We start from the raw sequence: 21,474 nt of genomic DNA on the forward strand, positions 1-21,474 counted from the left end.
GTGCGTTTGGGCATAAAGGGACGGGGGGAGGGCGAGCAGGGATGGGGGAGGGAGTTGGGTCGGTTTGTGTATGGGCTCCACAATGACTCTATTTATTCGCTGCAACCAGCCTGGGCAGATTGAATAGGCGCGAGAGAGACACTCAGCCTTCCCAACGCGTGGGCTTTGTGGGACCCAGTCCCCACTAGCAGATTTGGACTGCTAATTTCCCATGCTGCGGGGCTCTCCCTCAGGAGACGCAGCCGTGCCCATCAGCTCCGTCTCCCCCAAACCCCGTCTGCGTTTCCAGGCTCTAAGCGCTCTCTGCTCGCTGCCTGGAGAAGTTGAGCGAGGGGAGAAGTTTAAAACCTTTATCGTTTCTTTGCTGGGTGTCCGGCAACTCTCTTGCGGAGAAAAAAAATATTTAAATGTACGTATACGCGCACACACACATAATATTGTCAAGCGAAGGAAAAGCTATTCCTCTAATATGCGAAAGAAACCCAGGGATTTTTTTTTTTTTCCCCGAGAGATCTAATTGTTATAAACAATTACGGATGAAAAGAAAACTCACTTATTATGCACTTGTAATACTGTGACTGCATGGGAGAGAAAGGGGCCAAACCAGTGATTAATTAATATCGCACCGGCGTAGCTGCTTTCTCGCGGAAGGCCTTTTCCCCCTTCGCCGCTGCAGAGTTATCATTCCAGCTCGAGTCATGTGCAGCCAGGAAGGGATCTTGTTTATAAATTTATATGACGACCTTTTCTTTGTGTCTGCTCTAAAGTTGATATGGACAAATTGCAGAGGTATACAATTTAAGTAGATGCACTTTTAATCACCGATCATTAAAATGGTTATGTTAAATATACTCAATTACATGCATGACTTCACCCTAACAGTACTTTCTATTCTCCCAGCTGCTCACGTATTCCTTAACTATAGTCAGCAGAAGAAACTCGATTATGCTGAATCCATACATTTCTATGGATTTCATCAGCCTAATTAATGCTTCAGTGTGGTCCATGTGTCTGAAAGGTCCCTTTGCTATTACTTGGGTAAGGAGGCAGTGCAGGAATGCAGAGGGTCTTTCTTTCAAAGATACCCATGGGGGTCACTCTAGGACTCTAATGGCAAAGGTAGCAAGTGTTAAATAGCAGAAACATGCAGAGAAAGGGAAGGCAACGATGTAAAAGGGACATTGATACTGTAGGTATGCCCAACAGGTCAGTGATGATAATTAAAGCGCTTAAAGAAGAAAAGGTAAATGTAAGGCTTCCACAATTCGCAGCGTGCCTGGTTAAAAGCAAACAAATCAGCCCACAGAAACGCACCTTGCTGGTCCTGGTGGGGAGAAAAAAAAAAAAAAGTTGACAGCAGATTTTTAGCCTAAATAACTATCAGGGCAGCCTCTTCTGTGAGCACCGTGTTTGAATGCCCCGTCTATTCTCTAATTTTCTCGTTGTGGAAATGCAAAGTGTCGTGGAGATGCCTGTGCAGCCAGGAAGAACTGGGTGCTCCCACGCTGCCGTATCCTGTGCACTCGCAGTGCTGGCACCATCCAGGGGATTTTCCTGCGATCTCCGAGGTCAGTGTGCTCAAGCAGTACAGGTGCACACAGAGCTGGCAGAAGTAGCTCTTTCCCCAGCTTTCTTCCAAAATGAAGAAGTGATTAAAATAAATGGGATGCGCTGCAGCTCTAGCACAAACAGCCAGTGGCTGCTTTTATAACGCATCTTCCCATCTCAGCATTCAGTGGGATCTCAAAGGAAAGAGTGCTGCCTACTCTTCAAGCAACATGTTAATCAATGAGAAATTCATCGAGATGTATTTATTTTTTTGTTCCCACCTGTTGTGGTAGAAGACCATCTGATCAGACCTTTCTCTGGCTGCTGGGAGACGTGAGGGGAAATCAGAGAGCATTCTTGTCACCCACTGTGCTGCCAAGAAGGCGGCAGTGGAGCCCAGCTCTCTTCCCCATTCCTCTGTCGTGCACTCTGCAGCTCAGTTGTCCTAACTCGTGCCAGTGCCTCGCTGCAGCCTTCATCCTTGAAGTGGAGAGAGAGAACAGGGAAGATTTCAGATCTATAACCAAATTATAACCTAGGAACTTTATGCTTGTCATGCTAATTTAATGACTTTTATAGTAAGTGTAGACTTTCTGTCTTTTGAAATTAGCTCTTCAAAATGCTTTGTGTAATGACAGACACTAGACATAAGAGACAAATGCACAAGCAATAGTGGGATAATAATCTGGCAAACACTGTGCCATTTAATATTAAGATGGAGAAGGAAGTGCAGTGAATCTCAGCAGAGATGTGCATTGTTGCCTGAGGCCATCAGCCCACAGCAGGCTCCAGAGTGACCCAAAACGAGGGTGTCCTCCAACCCTGCCCTGCCTGGCTTCACCTGGGAAATGAGCAGATCCTGGATGTTGAGTGCAGATTAGCGTTTTGTGAAATGACCCTTTGCTTTCTGGTGCTGTTTACAGGTGTCTGAGTACCTGAACGTCCTGATTTAGATGGGCTGGCTCTGCCTGCACCCAGCATGCCCCGTGGGAGACATATATGCTGCACGCACTCATATGGCTCTGAGCGTGCAGATCACCTCTGTCCTTCAGAGCACTTCTGTGCTCCCGTGTTATGAGTGGTCCAGAAATCTGTCCCAGAGATGGTTTTGATAACAAAGGGCTGGCTAAGCCCAAAGCTATATATGTACTGCAACTTGGGCGACTCACTCATTGCCTATAATTGTAAATAAGGTAAGTTCACACGACGATCGAGTAACGAGGGAACAAGAGGCCTATTTTAATCAGGTGGTTATCTCTCCTTGGTGGAGATCAGAGCTCCATCGCTCCTGGCCTTCTCATTGTGTCCCCCCTGCTGGAAATGACAGCTCCTTCAGAAATAAGCAACTTGGTCCCTGGATGGGATTTCAGCTCTTTTGCACTACACATGTACCAATTGTCATTTTACAGCTACAGCGAAACCTCTAAATTATATAAGTGTATAAACTCGGCCTCATTAAATCCCCCCTTTTGGATAGCCTCAAGGTTGGAGAGTATATTACTGTAAGCCAGAGGAGACTTAAATTATATCCAAATGGGGATTGAAACGTAGTGGTACTTAGGCACACTCCTTGTCTCAGCTACAGAGGTTTCATTTTTCCCCTTTCGAGTGTTATAATATTACAAACGCAACTGTTTCCGTATGTCAAATCAAACGATCTGAAATCCTATTTCTTGATTCAGCCTACGGGTCCCTTTGTGGTGGGGACAAAAACACAAAGATATGATCAAACACCGCAGTCTGACCAAAGAGAAATTTATCGTTCATCTGAGAGAGCTTCCTAATTTGAAGCTGAAGCCCTCCCCTTCCCGAACGCATGGGGACATGCTGGGGAAGTTGTTTGCTCGCGTGCGTGCCCGTGTGCACGGCTAAACGGGGGTGTGCAGGGCAGGGTCACCCCACGGCTTAGAGCACACCCTGCCTGCGGGCTGATCCTTCCAATCAAGCCGATTAAAAAAAATAATGAAAGGCTTGAGTGGGAAATCTGTGCCCACAGGGCTGCCTTGTGTCCTCTGGCCCTGCCTGGGGGTACAGCTGGGGCCGGGGGGCTCTGCCTGGGCCCCCCCCCGGGGGCATCTGCTTGGGACCCCCCCGGCTTGGCGCTGCCAGCTCTGCCTGGTGGCACCGCGGGGGGCTCCTGCAGAGCCTCTGTCGAAGTCCCCCGAAGTTGGGGCCGCCGGGAGGGGGTCGCTGCTCCCCCCCCTCCTTTCGCAGCCCTCGCAGGAGGGTCAGTGGTTTAACCAGGCGTCACCAGGACTTCGTTTTATCCCCGGCCCACTGAAGCGTGTGGCTTCCAGTGACTGATGGCCGCTGTGCTGCACAGTTGCTCTCACGGTGCGTGCTCCAGATGGGCACGGCCCGGAGGCTTGGGGGGAGCAGGGGGGGCACCGCTTTGGAAAGGCCACCAGGGTTTGTTCTGGGTCCTCCCCCCCATGCCAGAACCCCAAAGTTGGGCAACTTCTTTAGCGGTGTGGGGCGGGGGGGGGGGGGAGCGATGCTGTCCCCCCGTCACCCCCCGTCCCCCGGCGCAGGCAGCACGTTCCCAAACTCCAAAATGCCAAATCACGTTACTGCTGCGGCGGGAGGCTGCTTGCGGATCCGTGACAGCTGAGTTTTTCCTATCGATTATGTGACACTGCAGTTCATTTACACGGCTCCAAAGCTTAAAGACACGGGAGGAGCCCCCCGGTTTAACCCGAAATCCTAACAGAAAGAGGATCAACTTTCTGGCCGCTGTTTAAACTGATAGATCGGGACTTAATTCGGAGAGACAGAAAGGGAGAGAAACGACAGCACGGATTTATCTTGCCGGCCGTCTTTGGTGCAACTTTAGAAACTGCGGCATTGCAAACGGGGGGCCGAGATGCTAACGAGCAGCAGCAGCGAGTTCAGCTCCTGGTTTTCGTATCGATTTTAGGAAGGGGGTCCCAGCTCCGGGCTCCCCCCGCGGGTGCGCGCCCCGAGGGCGCGGCTGCGTGCGGCTGCTCGGGGCCTTTCGGGCTCGTCCCAGCACCGGGGAGGGGGTCTTTTGCCAACCCCCCCGGGGACGGCAGCGGCCCCAGTGTACTGCCGGGGCCTTCCCCTGCCTCTTCGAGCCGGGGGCTTTGCAAACGCCGGTCCCGCTGCTCCCTCCCCCTGCCCTTGCCGAGGTTTCACTCCTTGCTGTTAGTGCCTGGAAACAATAAAGGATGTCGGGCTGGGCTTTTATTGATTATTTGTCACCCCGTATTTGTCAGTTTCAATAACTTTTCCTGAAGTTTTACTCACGGGCACTTGAGCTTTCGGATTAGGCCAGCTCTGCGGATTGCAGCGAGGGGTAATTATCCGCCGGCCTGCTTCCCTGCCGCCGGGCTGCGCAGCCCGAGAGAAAAGAGCATTACCGGGGAGGGGACGAGCAGGATCCGGCCCGAGCCCCCCCAAAGCGCTGCCCGGGCCCGAGGCGGTTGCAGCCGCCCCCCCGCCGCCCCTATCCGCGGCTGCGCTCGTTCCACGAAGGGAGCCGGAGCCCCCATCCCTCCTCCCCTGCCCCAAGTTTTGGAGGCCGGGACATCGCCTCCCTCGGGGGGAAGAATGGGAGGGTTGGACCCGCGGAGCTGGGGCCCGAGCCGCGGCTCTCGGCAGCCGCCGCATCCCCGGGATTCGGTGGAGGGATGCGACACCGGGGCTTCGCCGTGCGGGGAGCCGGGAACCGGCCCGGAGGCGGCGGGGCTGCGGCACCTGCCCTGGGGTGGTGGTGGGGGACGAGATCTGAGTCTGTGGGGGGTGGGCTCGGACCCTCCTGGAGGGGAGGGAAAGCCCCGCTCCCCGTCCCGCCTCCTCCTCTCGGCACTGGGCGACGGGTCCCGAGCGCTGAGCGCGGCCCCGTGCGCGCTCCGGCCGCGGGTGAGGGCTGGAGGCAACCGGGAGCAGCCGTCCCGAGGGCTGGCAGCGTGCTCGCCCCGGCATGTGGGGTGCCCGGAGTACCCCATGACATCCCACCGCAAACCAAGAGACGAGCGAGCACGGAGCGGCCGGGTCCCCGGGATTTAATTACAGCGGAATGCATTCTCCATGCTGATTAGGAGGAAAATCAATCGGGGGCTTATTTGGCACAAGGAACCAATAAAACACACGCACGCACACACGCACAATTTATTAGAGCAATAATCTCAGCCCCAAATGGCCTAAATATTATTGTTTCAGTTGCAGTGAGGGAATAAGTGTTATACAGAGAGCATCAGGGAGTCCTTTCCCAGGAATTCAGAAAGAGTTTTGAGCCTCTTGCCTGGCACTGGCTTGCCAGCTCAGAAACCTTTGAAATAGTGGGTTGCTTTCCCCCATTTCAGGTCCAGGTGTCTGGACTGCTGTAGTACCTACAGGACGAGCAGCTCTGTGGTCCACAGCCGCTTGTGCCAAGAGGCAAACATGGTACAGAGCTTCTCACTTGCTCTTCCAGATTTCCTGCTTTCCAGTGATTTATATGTGAAATTCCTAGAAGAGAGGAGGCCACACAAAAGATCCCCAAGCCACGGGCCGTGCTAAATGCCTTGCTGGGAAAAGACAGTTTGTGCCAAAAATTCTCTGCTAGGGATGGGGCAGGAAAGCATCCCCGCAGGAGGGTGCTGAGCCCTGAGGCCGGGCTGGAGTGCGTGGGGAGGCCGGGGGGCAGCGGTGCCCCCCTGCTTCCCCTCTGCCAGGCGACATCGCTGCCTTGTTCTCTGCCAGAGCTGCAGCTCCCAGGAGGTCTCTCAGGAGTTGGGGGATGCTCGGGGGGCATGCAGAGGGCCAGGTCATGCCAGGAACTGTGGGGTCGCTGAGAGCTTCAAGTGTGTGACTCAGGAGATTCTGGGTTTGCATTGCAGCTTTCTGTAACCCCAGTCATCTCCGTCCCGAACCGGAGAGGACCTCATTTCCTGCTCAGAGCTCTGCCAACCACAAGGTCTTTTAATAAGGCTGCCAGGGGTGCCGGGCTGCGGGAAGGACAGTCAGTGTTTGTCACCAGGGAATGAGCTGGCATCATAGCTCTCATCTGAGTCAACAACCTGGCTAGCCCTGAGCATGACTTCATAAATCATGGCATCTAATTGAAAAGCACATACTTATATACACAGGGCTGTTCAAAAAGAATGAAAAAAAAAAAAAAAAGTAACAAACACTTCTGTTTTCCCCACTAGCCTGTTCATCAGTCACCTGATTGTTTCAACTTACTTTATTTCACGCAGAAAAAAAAAGAAAAAGAAAACATAAAACCATCTTGTATAACCACAATAAAAGCACAAATGAAAAAATTCATCTCTTAATGAGAGGCTTAGACTTTTTCTAACACAACCCTAATAATAGGAAAACAATCTTTAAGTGTTTTTAATTTAAATTGTTTTCACGGTTAATTCAAAATCACTGAATAATATTATCACGTGTCTATGTATCTATTTGGCATTGAGGCATATGATATTTCAAAGCAATTGAATTACTTTTGAAAGCAAAAAGAGTCCTTTACAATTCATGTATTCGCTTTTTGGAAATTGTTTAGTACACATATGCCGGCCTTCCTTTTTCTCCTCCTTCCAGTTGAAATGAAAAGTTAAATCTGCGATGAAAGATTGGTTACGTGTTCTGCTTTTCACACACAAATCTCCTGCTTTATTTTTTCACCCACAGGAGCTGAGGGATATCCTCGTGTCAGAGACATCTCCGCAGCCCTGGCCCTTCTGCCATCTCACCCGGGAGTGCAGAAGCAGAGAAGGAGCGTAGGGCAGTGGCTGAGCAGCAGCTGAATATTCAGATTTCACTCTTCAAGCAACCAGAGACACTTCAAAACCATGCGTGAGACAAAATGACGTTAAAATTTCAATCCTTAAACCTCTGTTTAGTCGTACTCCAGAAGTGAGCAGTTCATAGCAGACCGGGATTTCTGATTGACACTTTGCCATCAGAAGCCCTCGAGTAGGATTTCTCCAGCTATAACACTGGGCTCTGCTCCCTTTCGGAAGATGCTATTTCGCGAATAGAAGCACGGGAGAAATTTGCATAAAAGCTTCATATATAATACATGATTGCTTGGAAATTAAGAAGCAGCAGTTTTTCCCTTATTGTTTTTGGAATAAAGGGTGCGCTTTGTTTTCTTGTTTACTTAGTGTGCTCTCTGATCCCTTGATGTGTTTCAAGAGTTTTCTGTCAGCATCATGAGACCTTGCTTACCTGGTAAATTTTAAGTGTGAAATGATTACTGTTCAAAGTGCCTGAAAAATACAACAGTAACAATGTCTGACAACTTTTTTTTTTCCTTCCCTTGTTAAATAATATTTCATGGTACATTAAATGGGTTGTGCAGCCTCTTCTGAAGAGACCAAAGCAACGCATTGCCACATGCTTAATGTTTTCATCAAGTAGCAGTTCTTAAAAGGGAAAGAGCTGAAGGCAACCTGCAATCCTTCCCTGAGCCTTTTCTTGGTTTGTTCTGAATTGAATTAGAAATGGTACTAATTTGGGGACATATATGGAAAGAAAATAAATATTATTTCACAATAAACCTCTTAGTGTGTCATTTGCAATCACAGGCAGATACTAGAAATGCTACTCGTTAAATCCACTGAACGTTACTTTTCCAGAAGTTGAAATGTTTTCAGCCAAACTGATTTCTTGACAGTAGCTTTGGATGCAATAGCTAGAGCCAGAGCAGCCCAAGGAGAGAAGCAAACAATTAAAACATTTACGTATTTGATTCTTGATAGACATCTCCACAAGGTAGGTTTTAACATTTTTTTTTTCTTCTCTCTTTTTTTTTTTTTTTTTTTTCAGTAAAGAAGGATAAGCTTGGAGTGCCCAGTCACCGTGGTAACTGCCAGAAAAATTCTCCTGAAGTTTGAAGAGGTCAGCTAACGGGGTCAACAACTCTGGCCTCTTTCTGAGCTGGGGCTGGCAGGCTCCATCCTGCGGCTGGGGTGTTAGCGCAGGCTGAGCCCTGGGAGGTGGACCATTCCAGCTCTGATATAAATTTTTTGAGTCAGTTCACGGCCTGGACTCTCCAGGTGGCCTCCAAAATCGATTGTGACCTTGTGACCCTGTCTAACGGAGGCATAGCATCCACCCTAAGTAAGGATTTAGCCAGGAACGACAGCTTTCCACTGAGTGTTATTGGGGACAGTACAAACAGTTTTGGAAGCAAGGAGGTAGGTATGAGGAGTTGAGGTCATTAAAGGCATATTAAAAAACAATTTTAAAAATCCTTGTTAGTGGAAAGTTTTTATTAGCATTATTCCTTAAATAAACTGTTCTGGCAAGGACCCTTTTATCTTCCCTAACAATATCATATCAAGTATTTCAGCACATTAACATACGAAAAATTGGCACTTTCTATATTCCAAACTGAACTAATATTTTGTCTACCTCTGGATTTTGAACTTGTAAATGAAGCTGGCAGACGTGTGATAAAATAGACTTCTGTGAAGCATGTTTTTTTCCTTAATACCATAGAAACCAGGAGACTGCTTATTAAAGCGGGTTGTTTATTTTAGGAAGTAACTTCTCTGATATATGCGTTCTTTTTAGATTCAAGAAGCTCTTTATTGATGTCATTTTATTATTAAACTGGGAAATGAAGTCACATTCGGAATAGCACAGAATGAAAGTATGAATCTCACAGGCTGCTTCCCTCACTGGTTTGTAATACACACAGACAAGCCATAGATTTGGTTACACGTTTTTGTAGAAGAAAACTGTCATCATACTAAGATCACATTTATAGAAAAAAAATATTTTTCCCTTAAGATTTTAAGCAACAAACCATTGGGGTGAGGCAGGGACAGGGGGAAGCTGCTGCAGAGGTCTGATTTTGTTAAAAAAAATAAATCTATAAGCATGCCCTTCCGAGCAAGCAGCCTTGTTATTGTGCTCCCAGTTAACACTGTCCTGGTTCATTACCACTTCTACAAAACCTCAGCTCTGCACACACTGCTCACATGAGTAATCAGTCGTCATCAGGTGAGTAAGTGGAACTACATGGAGGAGCAAAGTCCACTTTCCAAGGTGGAAAATGCTCTCGAACTTTGAGTGACTTTAAAACTGCTCTGAAGGAAGAAAATTGCATTAATGTTTGTTCCCAGTCTTGGAAAAATTACACAAACTTATCCCAGCGGGAATCTTGCCCAAACACTTCTTGTGCCTCGCAGGAGAGGGCCTGGCTCTGACGTCCTTCTTCCCATCACTCACCTGCGGAGCAGTTCCCCTCGGGTCAGAGGGCTTGTGCAGAGATGGGGCTATTAAATACGACTCAGAACGAGAGCCTGAGCCCTCTCCACACTAAATAACATGGTACCGCTGAGAAGTCCCATTCGTTACAACAGCAAGAGTCCCTGGCTTTTACTTGTGGTAAAACCTTGCTCTGCAGAAAGCCCCCAGAACCAGCAGATGCCTGTTGGCCAAGGTCCTGCCTCTTCTAGGGCTGGCGTAATCTGCCCAGTGGGATTATCTGAAGAGCAGGAGTTAAATTACCACAAATAAGAAAGGGGGCAGAACTGTGCTCTAAAATATTCTGGGGCCCAGACATGCACGTGCAGGTATCAATGGCAACACTCTATTTAATTCCTTCCTAAATACTAACTCTAGTTTGTTGCTGTTGATTTTTAATAGAACTATGCTGAAAACAATTTACTCACATCAGCGGGAGTGTTGATTCAGGGGAGTGCCTTGTATGACTAAGCTTGGCAAGACAGAGCTCACAGTCCTCAGAGAGGACCAGCATATTTGCTCAGTTTTCAGAAAAAGCATTTAAAAACAGGAATTGTGAGCAGCTGCAAGGTGAATACAAATCTGCAGAATTTTTAACATTTTTTTTTTTTTAATATTCATACCTCTTTTGTAATGAGGGCATAAAGTTCCCCAATTCTACCTGAAAAATGGGATTGCTTCTAAAACAGATGGTACTACCCTCACATTGGAACTTCTGGACCAAAATTACCCCAAACTGTCCCAAAAGCCTCAGGCTTGGAACAAGGAATCATTGGCAGAGAGAATGACAAGGAGTCTCAGGATCTTTTACTTGCTGCAAAATCTTTTGAGTTGATTTCTGTTGATCCTATTGAATTGATAATCCACTGAAAACCTACAAATGTCACTTGAAACAGGTCCTGGGTTTGTGTCTTTTGTAACTCTTTGCCTTTTTCTGTTGATCAGCTCTAGTACAACTGGGATGTGGAGGACATTAGCAGCAGCTGCAGCAGGACTGCTGGTCTTCCTCAGCCCTTCCAGCTCCATGAAGTGCTCGCTCCAAATCATTTGATTCCATGACATATTTTCTGAAGTGCAGGCTGCTTCAGTTTTGGCAGAATGATATACATGAATGGGCTTAATACGGCATTAGAGATGAACAGTCAGAATCACCAAGGGTGCTGGACTGGTGGTTCCCAGCCTCTATCATATGGATCACTGATAATCCATGGGGCCTTGGGAAGTTTGCTGCAGGTGGTCTGTGGAACTGTATTAAATAATAACGTTCATAGTCTTCAATTAAAATTTTGATGAGAAGAGTGTGTGGCAGTCTGCACTCAAGTCTGAGAACTGAGAGCGATCTGCCAGCCTAAAAGGTCTGAGGATGTCTGCTTTGCATGAATGTGTCTCAGCCTGTGGTCCATCAGGCATTAGAAAGTATTTTGAGAATGCTTTCAAATTAAATACATGTGCAGTAAATGAACATGCCTTCTCACTCATGCAAGCGAGCAAGCAAAAGAAAACAACAGCAAGGAAAAAAAAAAAAAAGGACTTCAAAACAAAACGAAGAAAATAAAGGTAATAAATTAACACTGACGCCTCAGCCTAGTTTGTGTTTGTTTGTATCTGAAAACCACATTTCCAGCGCTGCACAGAGCGGAGAGCAGGGCTCTGGCAAGCATCGCCTTGCCACGGCCTGGAGCGGGGCTGCTGAGGGTCTGCGCTAGCTGGAGGAAGCGGCGAGGGCAAGCGGGCACTCGGGACTTGCAGGTGCGCTGCCAGAAGGGCCCGAACAAGTGCCGCATTTCCTTCGCCTTTTACTTTCCTCGCCGCGTTAAGTGTGTGCGCGGCTGGCAAGCAGAGGAAAAGTCAAACTAATTCTGATGCTTTTCCCTATTCTGGGTGGACTAAGTCAGAGAAAGCACTTACGGCAGCCTTTGTGGAAGGGTTACAATGTAGGTTGATACTTTAGGAGCTATAGGAAGTTCTTAATCCTTCACTGCCTACGGGACTGTCATTTATAGACCTGCCATTGTCTCATCTTTTATAAGGATGCTTCCTTACATTAAGGTTCCAAGAGCAACCGGACTTGGCCATTGTTCACAGCTATTTCAGCGAGTGCCTTAATGCACATCTAATATTTTGTTTAGGCTTTCACTGCTCTCCTACGCAGCAGACTGTACCTTCACACTGGTTTAGGTGACATCATTGACAAAACATTCATTCCAGTGTTTTTTTTTTTTTTTCTCATTTATTTATTTTTTTCTTTTTTCTTCCTGATTTGTCTGTACATCTTGATTTTGCATTAACCTTGTTTGTTACAGGTAACATGTGGAACTTTATGCATTTAGTTGCTCATTTTGTGTTCAGTTCTCAGTTGAAGGAAAGCCACACAAACACACTTCCTTCTTATAAAAAAGCTTCCACGTGTTAAATTTCCACCAGGTCAAATTCATTACATGTGTATTATCTAAATTAAAGTATCTCTTACCATATAACAAGAATGAATTTGGCCATGAGCAGACAAAATGGAAGCAGGGATTATTTTGGTTGTATAAAATGTAGCTTGATGTTAGTGGTGGTTTAATTACAGGATTTTTTTATTGCTATTCATACAGACAACTGCTGTTTTCCCCTTTGATTTATCTCCAGATCAGCCCCGTTCAGCACCCCATTTCTGGCAGTCTCAGCAACACATGGGGTCTGGCAGGCTTCTGCAGACATTTCCATCCTCCCTGCACTGCTCCTTCCTCTGCCCTGTCGTAGCAGCCCCGCAGCCTGGTGTTTCTCAGAATCCCTCAGTGATGCCTTTCCTCTCTAATCTGCTCCATGGCTGCTCCACAATCCAATGCTTTTGTCAAAGTTTTTCAAACAGTTCTAGAAATAGAGGCTGAAATACAGGTGGGTGATCTGGTGACCGGGTGGTGTTCTGCCACTGCCTTCCTGCCCTGCCTTGGGTAAATTACAGACCTCCTCTAGAGCTCATCTCTGTATCCATAAAATAATAACAATATTTTTTCAGAGTGCTTTTATATTCCTAAAAAAAAAAGATTTAGGTAAATCAAAAGCTACCTAGATTTTGTCAAACACAACTCTGTCTAACACTCACCACTTTTTCCTTTGCTGTCTTACCTGCTGAGGCTTTGTGATTAGCCTTACAGAGTCAAGGTTTTTTTCGTGTCCTGCATAAAGTGACATTTGGGCTTTTAAATTACCTTTGTGTGTACAACATATGTAGCATATGTGCTGATATATATATATATATATATATATATATTTTTTTTTTTTTTTTTTTTCACATGCGTTCTTGTTTTGCTGAAACCCCCCTGAACAAACTACACCCAGGCTGGTGCCACACAGCCACCAAGTGCCTGGTCACCTTTGTGTGCTGCAGGCAGCGTGAGGCTTTAGCATGGCCATCGGTGGGGCAGCGCATGTCGAAATACGTGATGTGGTCCTTCCTGACCCCGAGTTACACCTCGCTTAGCAGTCTCTCTTGCTGTTTAGTTGCTCTTGTAGTTTCCAGTTATGTAACACATCTCGCTTTGTGAATATGTGAATTTAACAGCTGTCATTGTCAGCAGTGGTGGTGTGGTTTCTTTTTTTTTTTTTTTGGCAAGCTGGCATTACTCATCAGTCTCATGGTAGTTTTGTTTGAAAAATGCTTGTGTTAGAAAAAGTGGATTTATCAGCTCAGCACTGTATGGTGCTAGCATGCAGCACAACAAAAGACAAGTGCTCATTTCAGTAACGCTTGCAGCATTTCATGGGGCCCCCAAATAGGCTGAACAAGGCTTCTCTGGCAGCTAAACCCAAGTACAGTGGGAAACTGTTAAAGTGGCAGTGTCACTGCCTGGAAAATGGGTTCTGTTTTCTCCCATCAGTTATTGCTGCTTTCTGTTTTTTTCTTTTTTTTTTTTTTTTAATTTGTTTGTTATGTTTTTAAAGACTATTTACTGCTTTAGGAGTTTCACTGAATGTTTGAGAAAAAAGAGAGCTAAATGAAAGCGTCGTGCTCTTAGAAATGATTTTTTCTTACCATTTCTTGGAGCACAGACCAAACAGTTTGTTATTCTCAAAGTGGTTCTGTCATACAGGAAAAAAAGATACTTGTGGCTTTTTCAAGTAATACTATAAAGTCGGTCATGTTGCAGCCCTTCAAGGAGATCTCTTTCCCTGTGTGCATCAGTTTATTTTCAGAATGATTTGCTGCACTTACTTACAATTTCTTTCAGAACTGCTCTTCCAGAATGCAAATTCAACCTGGAGAGTTTTCTGTATTTAATTGAATGTGTCAGGTGGTTAAAACCATGTTTTAAAAACAGTATTACATACTGCAAATGTGTCAAACCCTTTGTTCATAGATATTTAAAACAAATGCATTTTTCAGTATTTGTTTATTCTCTCTGTTTGCACTCCATACAGATGGTGAAGATAAACTAGTGGGTTTCATTTTGGCTTATAAATTGTCTTGTACATTTTCAGGCAAGATGTTACAAAGCCTGTGTGACAAACATCAGAGGGAAATACTTTTCAGACATGTTTGCCACTAGATGTATCATAAGATTCATGAAAGGTTCAGTTTTATAAAATGCAAATTCTGGACCAATTGTTTCTCCAAAAGACTTCACAATCTCCGTAGCTTCATAGTTAATCTGCTACCCCGTTCTCATCAGGTGTCTAACAGGAGTCAGAGCTGGATAGAACACATATTTTACAGATCTATGAATATTACATACATTTTTAACTTTGACAGCTTTTGTTTGCTAAAATGTGGTTGTTTACCACAACTTGTGCCCAGACAAATGTATCTAAGCATGGACACTTTTAAGACTGCACAAAAGGCAACTGCATCTGCCCCTGGAGGCACACATCCAGGACGGTGTTGCTGTGCGTTCACCTCCCACACGTGCTCGTGCTCCAGACGATGCTGGACTGTGTGGCTGGACCAGGCACACACGATTCCCATCTCATCCTGTCCACTGCAGAAAGAGGCAGCTGCAGTGAGCTGCCTGCTCTCTGAGAACAGAGGTCTGAGCTCTCAGCTGCTAGACAGCCTACAACACCTCAGGCAGAGGCACACTGACCTTGCCATAAATGCGTGTTGGCATCACACTGTGCCAGCGCACACTGACCCCTTGGTTTCCACACCTGGTATGGCAGCAACCACACAGCAGTCACTGCTGCATACCAAAGCTGGATGTGATTAACCTGTCAGGGTTCACGCTTGTCCAAGGCCAGCACTGCTGGAGCTGGTGAAATGTTTGTGTTTCAGTACCCAGGAAGCTTGGTGTCTCTTGGGGTGCTTCTCAACTCCTGTGCACAAATTGGAGACCCTTGGTCCTTGGCCAGACCAGACACAAATAACACACCAAAGTGATGCTTCAAGGAGGCAAGGAAGATGTTCAGGGCTTCCTCCTCCCTTGAATGGAGTAAATCTGAAAGCCACATAGAGGCAGCCAGTGCAGGTTGGGAGCACAGCTTCATTTAAGACCTGCTTTTCCTGATACCCCCATGCCCTCTTCTTGCTACCCACATCTGCTTGCAGGCTGCCCTGGGCTGCTGGTGAATGACATCTTCTTTGTGATCACTGTGCCCACATGGCTGTAGCTCATCCCCTGGTATTTGGGCACTAAGGCCAGGTACACTGCAGGACCCCACTGTGAGAGTGTCACCAAGGTGTCTGACCGGGAAGGCCAAGAAAAGGTGACGTGTGACTGTGAAGGTGTGGGTGGCTGTTTCGGTACAAAACATGTGGGAAATGTTTCTCCCACACCTACCGCAGCCAAGCCGCGGTCGTTGACTTGAGTGACAGAGGAATGGGAGACTGGGATGTCTCAGCACAAGCCCCCCTAAGCCTTGGCTTGCAGGGTGAGGTCTTGAACACAGCCAGAGCCTGTTACATTAAAGGCTTTGTAAAAGCAACAGTGCCAGGCTAACATCTACCTCCCACGTTAGCAGCAGCCCCGGCAGGTGTAACGCGATCTGGGCAGCCCAAGCCAGTGAGTAAACAAACGGCCGCTTTCTGCACAAGCTGCACCAAATAACCTCTCCCAGCAGGGAATTAGGGTGGATACTGGTGCTAAGTGAGCTGTGCTGCTATGGAAAGGTCTGTGACGATAGAGAGTGTTGTGGGACTCTTAATTCTCCTTATTCCACACAGGTTTTAACCTCTACACCCCGTATGGGTTAGGGGAAAACTGTAGGGAAAAACTCTCCTAATAGGCCTGTGAAGTTTGGTGGGATTGAGCCTGATCCAGCTCATTGAGCTTTTGTGGGGATCTTCTGCTGCTTGGTTTCCCTAAGCTAAAGAAACCAATCGCACTGCTTCAACACTGCCAAGCCAGACAGTGGCATTTCATGTTGCCTTCAAGAGCTGCTTCCTCACTCTTCCGCTGGAATCCATCTCCAGTGAGCAACACCAGCCAAAGGGCTTCCTTCTTCACTACAACACCAGTCACTTTTTCCTCCTTCAACGCCAGCATTTAAGCCTCCCAGCTGCGGTGCATCCCCCCTCCCTACACAGCCGAGGTAAACAAGGTGCATCTGTGGGCCTGGCAGGGCTCTTGCAGCCTGCAGCCTGTGGGTGCACCACACCAAGGTTGTGGCTGGGCAGTGCTGCCACTGTGCCTCTGCTGCCCAGCCTGGTCCCATCCTGCCCCAGGCCTCCCCCCGGCCTCCCTGCCCATGCTCTGGCTCCTCACGAGTTATGATAACATGTAAGTAGCTTAGAGAATTCTTATCGGAACGAGTTGAACACAATGCGACGTTTAACTCTTAATGACAGCCACCTCTGACTGTGAGTGGCATATTATAAATTATGTTTGAACTGGATTTTTTTTTTCAGAGGCAGATATTCCCCCTGCCACCCAGCCAGTCCTGCGAAGTTGCACTTGTGGCCTTAATCCCACTTGGATGTGTGCCCTGCTGCCTCCACTCTCCGTCACTTGGGTACTTTAGTATTCTTGAACAAGTGAACAATCTTTGTTTCTGTACCTTATTAGGCCAAAGACCATAGCAGCTAGCGATGGCATCAGCAGGCCCTGCAGGCAGGATTCTCTGCAGACACAGCCAACCTCCAACAAACCCCTTTTTATCCTCCTGTTTCTAGGAAGAATTATGATGGTGGTGCCCTGCTGTTGATCAGTCAAATCTGTGGTAGGCCTAGAGATAAGTCCTGTAAGTGTGGTGTACTGTAAAACAGCGGCTCCCATTCATTAGTAGCTTGTGTGTAATAAACCACCAAAAGGAGGGGGATGGGGCGGGAGAGGGGAAGAGCAGCTGCAGTGTGCAGGAACAAACAACACAACTCATTCTTGGGAGCCAAAACTTTCTAATTTGCTGCTGGGCTGCTGGGAGCACTCAAATTCTTTCTGATAATGTGCTCGTGCCCTCGGTGTCTCTCCCCGCATTTCCCGAGTTCTGCTCTCCAGAGGTCCCCCAGTCTGGGACAGCTTCACTCCCAACCAAAACTATAGACGCTGTTGCACAGGGAGGAGGAGGGGAACACAGCAGCCTCCCAGTGTTTGCAGACTCCGGCGCAGCAAAGTGGTGGACCCGAGACAAGTCGTCCTGCCTGGGAATGGCCGTTGCACGTATCTGCTTGTGCAGTGGGTAAACAAAGCATCACATGGGCTGCAGAGCAAGCACGAGACGCGTCGCAAACCCATACGTATCTGAGGCATGCAGGAGGGCTAGAGTGTTGTTATCGATATAGAGACTGGTGGAATAATTAGGAACTTTTATCTCCCAAAGTGCAGAAACAAACAAACAAAACAAAACAACAGAAAAACAAAAACAAAAACAAAAACAAACACCCTCAAATCTATAATAGTTGAAAAATTATTTGGCTTAATTTCTAGTTTTTCTTTTTTTTTTTTTCTTTTTTTTCCCCACAAGTTTCAGTAAATATTTACATGAGCATAATATTTCCCCATTGCCCTGTATTGGAAACCGCTCGTAGGCATGTGCATTTAAATGGCATTTACTAAGTATAATGTAACATACTGCATCTGTTGAGACCTCAGTGGTTACTAATGCTTGCACAGCTGTGAATATGTTGGTGCTTTAAGAGCTTAGCCTTGGACCTGACTGCGTGTAGACCATTTTAGACCAGAAATTAAAATTACTGCGTGTTGCAGAACTGCCCTCATAGAACAAGTCTTTGTGCTAAAGCTTGTACGTTCACAAGAAAGGAAAATTAATTTTGCAGAGATGCGGCTCTGAAGGACCATTATACACTTGCAGATCACAGTGACTGCTTTTTTCACAGTGATGTGCCAGGCTGTGATGGTGCTTGGACTGCCTCCTAACATTTCTATAGACAAGAGATACTTAAATGGCACATCCAGGCTTGGGCCAAACTGCAAGCACTCTTTATGCAGACATGAGGTTTTCCACTCTCTTGCAGGAGATCTTGCTTGCTTTCCCTTCCCTGACCTCCTGGGGACTGGTGCCCTGTGCTGCCTGAGTCTTTACCTCTGCAATGAGAGGTGCTTCTCCAGGCTGTTCTTGGTTGTGGTACCCAGTGGGTGGAGGGAATAAAATCCCTGAGGATCCCAAGTGTGTATCCACCAAATGGTGTTAGCTAGACATGGGCACAGAACTGTTCTCACATCTCTTAAAAGTTTACATAGTGAAGGAACTGAAACTGGCTACTTACCTGCACATGGCTAGCGCAGGGTTCAGCCCTCCCTCCGCTTATACAACATTTTGGCATTTTTTTAAATAGTCTTTTGGCATTTTGAGTTTCCTTCCCCTGACTTTGATTGATAGATAGATAGATAGGTCAGTCAGTAGGTAGGTAGGTAAGTATATATTTTTATAATCAAAATTGTGTCCTGACTTTTCAAAGAAAATGAGGAAGGTAACATGCCTGGTAATTGCCTTGTGTCCTTACCACATAAGCATATGGGTTTGTAGCAGAGAACCAGCCATTGGAAAACTCCAGCACTGGTCTTTGTGTATTTCATGTGCAATAATGTTATATATTGCACACTGATTATCAAGATCAGAGCATTCCTTTAACTGACATGTTCCCTTGATAGCAGGCACCACACAACAGTTACCTGTCTGTGATAAAGTTATCAGCAAAATGTTTGAAATTATAAATAGGACCATAAATTGAGTGAATGTGCTGGGTAGCTATGAAACCATGGAGGGACTTTTTTTAATTATTATTATTATTTTTTTTTTCTAAAGGTTCTAGCCCCATCTCCAGCACAAGAGAAGTGGTGTAGCCCTTCCTTTTGTGGCCAGAGCTGCAAAACAGCCCCACAGCCAGAGCACTCGCACGAGGAGCCATTAGACAAGACAGACATTGGGAAAAGCTATAAATAGTAAATAACCTGCCTGCAAAAATACCTCGAATCATTAGAAATGGATGTTTAGTGAGTTTCCTTGGAATCAGTTATTGCCTTTATATTTTTATAGTGTTCTGCTAGAAGGGCTATTTTCTAACTATTGTTTGACAGAGGTAAACATCAGTAACCTGGCTCACTTCTTACACTTGAGAAACTGAAAAAAGCTGAGTAAGTCCTGAGGTTTTCATATCTACCCAGCTGAAGCTGGGGTAAATTGATTGTTTCATATTGAACTGAGGCAAAATATGCCTTAGTGATATTTTAAGCAAAGCAATTTAATCATTTTGGGATGAAAACTGTCTTCTTTGGTGTTATTAAATCACTCAACCCAGTTTTCTTTAAAAAGAGATGCATGAATCAATGATATTCATCCATTAGCTGAATCCAAACTATTATAAAAACTCTCCTTTTAGAAAGAATATTATTTGTGAAAGGATGACGACTGCCGGCTTGCTTTGCAGTACTCCTGAGCTGGACAAAATGTAAAAATAAGAAGGCTGATCAGACTACAATACTTTTAGTTCTGTGCATGGAACTCTACCTGATGCTATGTAATTAAGAATGACTCCTAAAGGAAGATTTAACTGTTTAATGTAGAGAAATTAAATTTCTGATGTATTTTTTAAATGGATGGAAATTTAGAACTGAGGCTTGCAAGTAAAATAAAGTATGTTTGTAAGTAGCTGTTTGCTAATATGTGTGAAAGAGGGGCTACATGTTACTATGATTCTTTTGTTGCTGTTTTTGATAACTTGCACAGTATGAAAACTTTTGGGGGCAGTAACTCACATTCTGTTCTGCCTTCTCTATCTACAGAAGCAACTCTGGCAGTGAAGGGGCTGCTCTGGGCAGCAGGATGCAACCCTCAGCCCCGTCTTTCCACAGGCGTTTGGCACCCCAAAACCCCTGGCAGCCCGACAGCTGCACATCCCGTATGGGTCCGGTTGATCGTGTGGCCACTGGTCCCAGCAATCCCCATGGCCCTAATCTCCCTTGGCCCATGTGAAGCTGTGCAAGGAGAATAAAGTTTGTTGTAAATGTGAATTTAATGTGTTTTCAGACTTGACAGCCTCTTTTAAATGAAAACATTTAAGTTGAGCGAAAGGCACATTTGCCTCTCCAAATAAATGGAATTATGGTTCAAAGATCTGACTTAATCCCAAGGCTCTTGCACTGTGCAGTAAGTAGGAAAGAAAGAGGATTGCTCGGATGAGCAGGGGTTAGCAGGATCAGTGGCCGTTTTATATCATTTGCCTCATTTTCCTTCTGGTATTTAATATACCTTTTGAGAACTTGCACTGACAATTTGTGAAAAGTCAAAGTAGCGTCACACTTGTTACCTAACGGCAAACAAACTATTAATTGGAACTAATGAAGGATGGTACAGAGAGTTTCCATCCAGCTTTCCTTCTAGGAAAATTTGACAATTGTAAAACAAACAAAAATGCCATTTTTCCAGATGTATTTTATCATACAGTCACGTCGTCGTCTTCTTTTTCTTAGGTTCATTTCAGGACTTTTCTCAAATCCATTTTATTTGTTATAACTACTTGTTCTTTTTCTACTTTTTTCTTTTTTAATTGTTTTGAATTCTGAATTGGCATTTCAATGATTTGAGGAAAGATTTTTACAAAATAACTGTGCCATTTGTATTTATTGTATCCCTAAGACCAACATTTCTGCACCCTGCTGCCACTGTAAGCCCGAGGTGAAACAAACAGCCCGCGAGGAGAAAGTAGAGCAATATTTTAAACTTTTGCCACTGAAAATGATCCGAAGTAACATCTAGGTTAAAAAAGACATTTTTTTTTTTCCCCCTGATGAAGATGATGCATGAAACTTTTCAGCCAGCTCCAGGTGGAAACAGCTTACTTTTTCTTTTTAGATTCAAATTTAAACTAGTTTCCATTCACAAGTTTTAAAGGAACACACACCATTTAATTCTTCAGCATGACATTTGAGTCTCATTCCCTGCCAGGAAGGGTACCTTAGCCTCCCTGTTCCTGAAAAGATGAGACTAATTTTTTTTTTTTTTTTGAAAAGGCTTCAAATGTTCCCTTGCTACTACTTTGAGTAAAGTGAGGTCACTGTAACTCCTCTGCTTTGTGTTTCACCTTTCTGTTTGAGTGGCACTTTCTGTAGCTGTACAGATGCAGAGATAAATATTTAAACGCAAGCAAAAGATAAAGTCTAAACTCCAAAATATCACTATGTGGATTACATAGTCTACATGGGCTCTTCACATACAGGTTATGTGAAAAGGAGATTATTTTGTAGATGATTTTGAGAACCACCAGGCTGTCAATATCTCCCTAGGATCATGCTGAACCATCCCCACGTGTCAGTATAACTGCAAAACACGCTGCTTTTGCAGAAACTG

At 45.8% G+C, this 21,474-nt stretch overlaps 1 long non-coding RNA gene across 2 annotated transcripts; it reads left to right on the forward strand.

The window, feature by feature from the left end:
* The first annotated feature begins 15,987 nt into the window (after positions 1-15,987).
* On the forward strand, positions 15,988-19,859 carry LOC137861281 (uncharacterized). Of its 2 annotated transcripts, XR_011099516.1 has the most exons (3): positions 16,053-16,451; positions 16,580-16,911; positions 18,934-19,859. It is a non-coding gene; the product is annotated as an uncharacterized lncRNA (long non-coding RNA). The 2 variants fall into 2 exon arrangements; XR_011099515.1 differs by lacking the exon at positions 18,934-19,859 and having other exon boundaries at positions 15,988-16,451; positions 16,580-18,855.
* The last annotated feature ends 1,615 nt before the right edge of the window (positions 19,860-21,474 follow it).

The sequence above is a fragment of the Anas acuta genome, chromosome 9 (assembly GCF_963932015.1).
Source record: "Anas acuta chromosome 9, bAnaAcu1.1, whole genome shotgun sequence".
Classification (NCBI taxonomy): domain Eukaryota; kingdom Metazoa; phylum Chordata; class Aves; order Anseriformes; family Anatidae; genus Anas; species Anas acuta.